This window comes from Triticum dicoccoides, chromosome 1B, assembly GCF_002162155.2.
Source record: "Triticum dicoccoides isolate Atlit2015 ecotype Zavitan chromosome 1B, WEW_v2.0, whole genome shotgun sequence".
Lineage (NCBI taxonomy): Eukaryota > Viridiplantae > Streptophyta > Magnoliopsida > Poales > Poaceae > Triticum > Triticum dicoccoides.
In genome coordinates, this window is record NC_041381.1 from 556,578,761 (window position 1) to 556,588,247 (window position 9,487).

Below are 9,487 nucleotides of genomic sequence, written 5' to 3' on the forward strand. Positions count from 1 at the left end.
AATGGATTGAGTTTTCCCTTTGAAGTTGTCTTATCGGATTGAGTCTTTAATGATTTGAGAACACTTGATGTATGTCTTGTGTGGGATACCTGTGGTGACAATGGGGTATTCTATTGATCCACTTGATGTATGTTTTGGTGATCAACTTGCGGGTTCCGCTCATGAACCTATGCATAGGGGTTGGCACACATTTTCGTCTTGACTCTCCGGTAGAAACTTTGGGGCACTCTTTGAAGTACTTTGAGTTAGTTGAATAGATGAATCTGCGATTGTGTGATGCATATCGTATAATCATGCCCACGGATGCTTGAGGTGACAATGGAGTATCTAGGTGACATTAGGGTTTTGGTTGATTTGTGTCTTAAGGTGTTATTCTAGTACGAACTCTTGAATAGATTGATCCGAAAGAATAACTTTGAGGTGGTTTTGTACCCTACCATAATCTCTTCGTTTGTTCTCAGCTATTAGTGTCTTTGGAGTGACTCTTTGTTGCATGGTGAGGGATTGTTATATGATCCATCTATGTTATTATTGTTGAGAGAACTTGCACTAGTGAAAGTATGAACCTTAGGCCTTGTTTCCTATCATTGCAATACCGTTTACGCTCACTTTTATCATTAGTTACCTTGCTGTTTTTATAATTTCAGATTACAAAAACCTTTATCTACTATTTATATTGCACATGTATCACCATCTCTTCGCCGAACTAGTGCACCTATACAATTTACCATTGTATTGGGTGTGTTGGGGAAGAAAGAGACTCTTTGTTATTTGGTGGCAGGGTTGTTTGAGAGAGACCATCTTCATCCTACGCCTCCCACGGATTGATAAACCTTAGGTCATCCACTTGAGGGAAATTTGCTACTGTCCTACAAACCTGTGCACTTGCAGGACCAACAAAGTCTACAAGAAGAAGGTTGTGTAGTAGACATCAAGCTCTTTTCTAGCACCGTTGCCGGGGAGGCTAGGTAAACGACACTCACACCCCGTCAACTAAGCTCTTTTCTGGCGCTGTTGCTGGGGAGGTGAGTGCTTGAAGGTATATCTTTAGATCTTGCAATCGAATCTTTTTGTTTCTTGTTTTATCACTAGTTTAGTCTATAAAAGAAAACTACAAAAATGGAATTGAGTTTGTCTCATACGCTTCATCTTTTTAATATCTTCGTGAGAATGATGGTAAGGAAAATTGTGCTCAAGTGCTAGAAGAAGAAATCTATAAAATGTTTGTCACTAAATCTTTGAATGATGAGCATGATTGCAATGTTGTTAGTATGGATTCCTTATCCATGATGCTAATGATATGCAAAGCCACAAGCTTGGGGAAGCTATGTTTGATTAATATGATATTTTTTGTCCCCCAAGTTTTGATGAGCAAATTTATTAAGATAAAAGCATGCATCCTATTTATGATGATTATATTGATGAAAGTGGGTTTGGAAGAGTGTCAACTTTAGGAAGTATTGATCCCACTATTTTGGAGGATGTTGAATCTGATTGTGATGAATATGAAAGTGGATTTGGAAGAGTGTCAACTTTATTTAGTGATGATTCCACTATTTCAGAAGAGGTTCCAATTGATTATGAGAACAAAGTTGCTATCTTTGATGATTATTGTGATGACATGTATGCTATAAAGAATAATGATAACCATGAAACTTGTCATCATGATTTTAGTTTTCAATTGGATTATGCCTCACATGATAGTTATTTTGTTGAGTTTGCTCCCACTATTATTCATGAGAAGAAATTTGCTTATGTGGAGAGTAGTAAAATTTCTATGCTTGTAAATCATGAAAAGAATGCTTTAGGTGCTGGTTATATTGTTGAATTCATTCATGATCCTACTGAAAATTATTATGAGGGAGGAATATATGCTTGTAGGAATTGCAATAATATCAAGTTTCCTCTCTATGTGCTTAAAATCTTGAAGTTATGCTTGTTTTGCCTTCCTATGCTAGTTGATTATTGTTCCCATAAGTTGTTTGCTCACAAAATCCCTATGCATAGGAAGTGGGTTAGACTTAAATGTGCTAGTTATATTCTTCATGATGCTCCCGTTATGTTTCAATTCTTATCTTTTATGTGAGCATCATTGCCATCATCATGCCTAGCTAGAAAGGCATTAAAGAAAAGCGCTTGTTGGGAGACAACCCAATATTTACCCTTACTGTTTTTGTGTGTCTACATGATTATTCTACTTTAGTAATCATGTTTTATAGCTTTTGTTTCAATAAAGTGCCAAGTAGAGCCTTTGGGAAGACTTGGGTGAAGTCAATGTGATCTTGCTGTAAAAAACAGAAACTTTAGCGCTCATGAGATTAGCTTCCATTTTTTACAGAAGAGTGCTTTTAGGTTGATTCTTTTTGCAGATGATTAATAGACAAATTACTCAGGTCCACCAATTTATTTCAGAATTTTTGGGGTTCCATAAGTATACGTTTGATACAGATTACTACAGACTGTTCTGTTTTTGACAGATTCTGTTTTCATTGTGTTGTTTGCTTATTTTGATGAATCTATGGCTAGTATGTAAGGGCATGAACCATAGAGAAGTTATAATACAGTAGATATTACACCAATATGAATTTAGAATGAGTTCATTATAGTACCTAAGTGGTGATTTATTTTCTTACACTAATGGAGCTTACGAGTTTTGTTTTGAGTTTTGTGTGGTTGAAGTTTTCAAGTTTTGGGTAAAGATTCGATGGACTACAGAATAAGGAGTGGAAAGAGCCTAAGCTTGGGGATGCCCAAGGAACCCCAAGGTAATATTCAAGGACAACCAAGATCCCAAGCTTGGGGATGCCCCGGATGGCATCCCCTCTTTCGTCTTCGTTCATCAGTAACTTTACTTGGAGCTATATTTTTATTCGCCACATGATATGTGTTTTGCTTGGAGCGTCATTTTCTTTTGTTAGTATTTGCTTAATGTTATTTAGAATAATGTTTTTCATCTTTATTTTCAATAAAAATGTCAAGGATAGCCTTTGCCATGCTTATTTTGCTAGCATACATGTTGCTGTTTGAAAACAGAAAGTTTACCTCTGTTGCAAACATTCCTAGAAAAGTCAGAGAATGGTATAATGTTGAATCTTTTTGCATATTAAGCTCTGATAAATTTATTACAGTGGGAATTTTCTCTCATAATTTTTGGAGTTAGGGAAGTATTGATACTCTTGCATTCTTTACAGACTATACTGTTTTGGCAGATTGCTGTTATGGTTGCATTGTTTGCATATGTTTGCTTGTTTAGTGATTCTATTTGAGGATAGGAGTGTTAACTATGCAGTGGCATTTAGTATGCAATGTTGAATAATAATTTTAGTGATTTTTTACAGTAGAAAATGATAAGGTTTTGCATTGGTTTATACTAACCTATCTCACGAGTTCTTGTTGAGTTTGGTGTGGATGAAGCTTTTGATAAAACGAGAAACCATGATATGAGAGGAATTAAGGAGACACAAAAGTTCAAGCTTGGGGATGCCCAAGGCACGCCAAGATAATATTTCAAGAAGTCTCAAGCATCTAAGCTTGGGGATGCCCCGGTAGGCATCCCACCTTTCTTCTTCAACAATTATCGGTTAGTATCGGTTGAGCCTAAGTTTTTGCTTCTTCACATGAGTTGTGCTATCCTTGCAATGTCATTTTATTTTGCTTTGCTTGCCGTTTGAATACAATACCAAGATCTGAAATCCTTAAATGAGAGAGAGTCTTCGCATAGTTGCGTAATTATTTAGCTACTCATTGATTTCCACTTATATCTTGTTGGAGTAGTTTGTCGTTTGCTCTAGTGCTTCACTTATATCTTTTTAGAGAACAACGTTGGTTTTATTTTGTAGAAATTAATGAACTCTCATTATTCACTTATATTATTTTGAGAGTCTTAAACAGCATGGTAATTTGAACGAAAACTATCATAGGAGGTGAATTGGATGCTATGATCAATTTGATACTTGACAATTGTTTTGAGATATGGAGGTAGTGATATTAAAGTCATGCTAGTTGGGTGATTACGAATTTAAAAAATGCTTGTGTTGAAGTTAGCAAGTCCCGTAGCATGCACGTATGGTTAAAGTTGTGTAACAAATTTGAAACATGAAGTGTACCTGGCTTGTGCATCCTTATGAGTGGCGGTCGGGGACGAGCGATGGTCTTTTCCTACCAATCTATCCCCCTAGGAGCATGCATGTAGTGCTTGGTTTTTGATGACTTCTAAATTTTTGCAAGAAGTATATGAGTTCTTTCGATTAATGTTGAGTCCATGGATTATACACACTTTTACCTTTCCGCCATTGCTAGCCTCTTCGGTACCGTGCATTGCCCTTTCTCACCTTGAGAGTTGGTGCAAACTTCGCCGGTGCATCCAAACCCCATGATATGATATGCTCTATCACACATAAACCTCCCTATATCTTCCTCAAAACAGCCACCATACCTACCTATTATGGCATTTCCATAGCCATTCCGAGATATATTGCCATGCAACTTTCCATCATTCTGTTCATCATCATCATGACATACTTTACTTATGTCATATTGCCATTGCATGATCATGTAGTTGACATCGTATTTGTGGCAAAGCCACCATGCATTATTTTTCATACATGTTGCTCTTGATTCATTGCACCATCCCAGTACACCGCCGGAGGCATTCATATAGAGTCATATCTTGTTCTAGTTTCGAGTTGTAATTCATATGTTGTAATCAATAAAAGTGTGATGATCATCATTATTAGAGCATTGCACAAAAAGAAAAAAAAGAAGAAAGGCCAAAAGAAAAAAAGAAAGGCCCAAAAAAGGAAAAAAGAAAAAAAGAAAGAAAAAAGAAAAAAAAGAAAAAAAAGAAAAAAAAGAAAAGAAATAAAAGGGGCAATGTTACTATCTCTTTTTCCACACTTGTGCTTCAAAGAAGCACCTTGTTTTTCATGTAGTGAGTCTCATATGTTGTCACTTTTTCATACTAGTGGGAATTTTTTATTATAGAACTTGGCTTGTATATTCCTACAATGGGCTTCCTCAAATGCCCTAGGTCTTCGTGAGCAAGCAAGTTGGATGCACAACCACTAGTTTCTTTTTGTTGAGCATTCATTTATAGCTCTAGTGCATCTGTTGCATGGCAATCCCTACTCCTCATGTTGACATCAATTGATGGGCATCTCCATAGCCCGTTGATTACCCTCGTCAATGTGAGACTTTCTCCTTTTTTGTCTTCTCCACACAATCCCCACTATCATATTCTATTCCACCCATAGTGCTATATCCATGGCTCATGCTCATGTATTGCGTGAAGGTTGAAAAAGTTTGAGATTATTTAAGTATGAAACAATTGCTTGGCTTGTCATCGGGGGTATAGAAGTTGGGAACATCTTTGTGTGACGAAAGTGAAGCATAGCCTAACCATATGATTTTGTAGGGATGAACTTTCTTTAGCCATGTTATTTTGAGAAGACATGATTGCTTTTATTAGCATGCTTGAAGTGTTACTATTTCTTTTATCAATATGAACTTTTATTTTGTACCATTTGGATCTGAACATTCATGCCACAATAAAGAGAAATTACATTGAGAATCATGCTAGGTAGCATTCCACATCAAAAATTCTGTTTTTATCATTTACCTACTCGAGGACGAGCAGGAATTAAGCTTGGGGATGCTTGATACGTCTCCAACGTATCTATAATTTTTGATTGTTCCATGCTATTATATTACCTGTTTTGAATGATTATGGGCTTTATTATACACTTTTATATTACTTTTGGGACTAACCTATTAACCGGAGGCCCAGCCTATTTTGCTGTTTTATTGCCTGTTTCGGTATTTCGAAGAAAAGAAATATCAAACGGAGTCCAAACGGAATGAAACCTTCGGCAGCGTGATTTTTTGGAAGAATATCACCTAGGAGACTTGGAGTTCACGTCAGAAGAGCCTCGAGGAGGCCAGGAGATAGGAGGGCGCCGCCCCTACTGGGCGTGCCCCTGTCTCGTGGGCCCCTCGAGCAACCCCCGACCAACTTCTTTCGCCTATATAGTCCCACGTACCCTAAAAACATCCACGGAGAAGATAGATCGGGAGTTCCGCCGCCGCAAGCCTCTATAGCTACCAAAAACCTCTTGGGAGTCCGTTCCAACACCCTGCCGAAGGGGGATCCCTCACCGATGGCCATCTTCATCATCCCGGCGCTCTCCATGACGAGGAGGGAGTAGTCACCCTCGGGGCCGAGGGTATGTACCAGTAGCTATGTGTTTGATCTCTCTCTCTCTCTCTCTCTCTCTCTCTCGTGTTCTCTCTCGTGTTCTCTCTATGGCACGATCTTGATGTATCGCGAGCTTTGCTATTATAGTTGGATCTTATGATGTTTCTCCCCCTCTACTCTCTTGTAATGGATTGAGTTTTCCCTTTGAAGTTGTCTTATCGGATTGAGTCTTTAATGATTTGAGAACACTTGATGTATGTGTTGCGTGGGATACCTGTGGTGACAATGGGGTATTCTATTGATCCACTTGATGTGTGTTTTGGTGATCAACTTGCGGGTTCCGCTCATGAACCTATGCATAGGGGTTGGCACACGTTTTTGTCTTGACTCTCTGGTAGAAACTTTGGGGCACTCTTTGAAGTACTTTGAGTTGGTTGAATAGATGAATCTGAGATTGTGTGATGCATATCATATAATCATGCCCACGGATACTTGAGGTGACAATGGAGTATCTAGGTGACATTAGGGTTTTGGTTGATTTGTGTCTTAAGGTGTTATTCTAGTATGAACTCTTGAATAGATTGATCTGAAAGAATAACTTTGAGGTGGTTTCGTACCCTACCATAATCTCTTTGTTTGTTCTCTGCTATTAGTGTCTCTGGAGTGACTCTTTGTTGCATGTTGAGGGATTGTTATATGATATATCTATGTTATTATTGTTGAGAGAACTTGCACTAGTGAAAGTATGAACCTTAGGCCTTTTTTCCTATCATTGCAATACCGTTTACGCTCACTTTTATCATTAGTTACCTTGCTGTTTTATAATTTCAGATTGAAAAACCTTTATCTACTATCCATATTGCACTTGTATCACCATCTCTTCGCCGAACTAGTGCACCTATACAATTTACCATTGTATTGGGAGTGTTGGGGACACAAGAGACTCTTTGTTATTTGGTTGCAGGGTTGTTTGAGAGAGACCATCTTCATCCTACGCCTCCCACTGATTGATAAACCTTAGGTCATCCACTTGAGGGAAATTTGCTATTATCCTACAAACCTGTGCACTTGCAGGCCCAACAACGTCTACAAGAAGAAGGTTGTGTAGTAGACATCATGTATATATGCATGTGAGAGAAATAGTATTTTCCAATTGAGATTAGTGAAACGAGTGGTACATAGTAGTCAGAAAGAGAGAGAGAGAGAGAGATACAGAGAGAGCATGTGCGTGAGACACCCCGACACCCCGAGAGAGATTGTGAGCATGTGTGAAAGAGAAATGCCGATGCATATAAAGTGTGTGCACTTATGCGTTAGATAGAGAGATATATAGTGCGTTTGTGAGAACGGGCCGATGCATAGTGCATCTACGTGTAAAAGGCGATTCTACGCATTAAATTAAAATATAAATGGCATTATTTTTTTAATGAGATCATGAATTTTGCAAATTGCGTATGGACGGAAATCGGTCTATAAGACACCCATACTCTATTAAATTATAGCATGTGCATGTGTTTATTTCATATTATCGATCCATAGAGTGAGAGCGGTTTGAAATACAGGCAATGGATGCTTTTGCAATTCATATATAAACATTAATTAGTGCACTCCATGTTGTTAGTGTGAAGCACTTTATACATTTGTCACTTGCATGGATACATTCCAAATTGCTAGCTACAAAATAGAATACATGTCGAATTCAACATAAAGGGGGTTTCGAACATTCGAATTCATAGGAAGTGCATTCATCTATTTGAACCCGAGATAACGGCATTTGTAAATCAGATGTAAAAGGGGGCATCAATCTTTGTTGTGCGTTCGAACATGCTATATATATTCATACGCATGTCTAACTTTTTTTTGCAACCAAGGAGATTATATCTGGAACCATGCATGAACTTTGGTAAGTTGCATATTTTTTAATATATACTCATGTACAATGTATATTCAAATGTACCCCCTCCATTCCAAAATAATCGTAGCTTTAGAATTTTCAAGAGTAAAGATTTGTGAAGTTTGACAAATCCAAAAAGTTCTATTCAAGAGAACCGAAAACGTTAATGCTTCTGCTCCCAAATATTGAACGAAGCGCCAAATAGGCCTCTGGTCACCCGAAACCGCGCGAGACTAATGTTTGGTGGTAGGAAATTACTGTCCTGACTCTGGCCCGTGTAGCCTATCAGCCCGATGTCCAAAGGTCTAAACCGGAGTAGGTTTGTAACTTCACCAAGACGCTAGTCTCAACCACCTCCGAGAAGCATTCATATGCTGTGAGCGCCTAAACACCCATGTGCTCGGCCGAAATCTACCCCGCCCACATTTGGGACACCTGAGATTACTGTCCTACCCCCAACCCGCAATATGTCCAAAATTTTAGATGGGGGCAAAGTTTGTAACTTTCCCAAAATTTCAAACAAGCGCGTCTCAAACCGAAACATTGTTCCCTCTTAGTTCCCCGCTTCCCTCCGTTTCCCCATTCATACTCCATGGGCGCCAAAATGCCCTCTCCACCAGCCGCGAAACCCCGACCTCCTCCGTCCTCCACCCCATAGAGCCCAATCCACCGCCGCCCTCCTCCATCACGTCGGAGCCGGTACCCCGATGCCGTCGTCCAACGCAACCGCAACCACAACACCCTCAAGGACTTAGCAGCTGAAGCTGAGGCAGAGCTGCCTCCACGATGCCGACACCGACATGCGCCGTACTAGAACCACTCCGACCACGCCGTCCTACGCCTCACTGCTGCCGCTCCACTGTCGCAACCGTTCACCGCACCGGAGCTGTTCCCGCTACACCGTCGTTCGCCACCTCGGATCTGGTTCCCCGCCGCCGACAGATGGCCACAGCACCACACTCAACAACTTGGCCATGGGTTCGTCCAAGGCTCCACCGCCTCCACAACTTCTCGTTTCCAACGAACCACAAGAAGATCATTGAAAAAACAGAAGGAGGACACACCACTGCCAGCAGAAAGAGGTACTCCTCTTCCCTTATTCGTGCAAATCTTACGTCTCTGCTCACACCGTATTCATCCCACGAAAGAAACTAGTTGAGTGCTTCTTACTGCATCTTCTTCGTGATACTAAATGCACAAGGTTTCCTGCCTTTACTATTTGACCTTTGCTAGAGGTCAGTAGCCCGCCTGGATTTCAATTCAGGGCCAGTTGAACTGCAATTAAAAGAAGCAGCACCCGCTTAGGCCCGCAGAGCACCTAGTCCGCCTGTTCGCCGGGGAAGCGGCACATCGGTGTCTATCATAGGGGTGTGGGGAGCAGGCGGTGCTTATGCCCGATC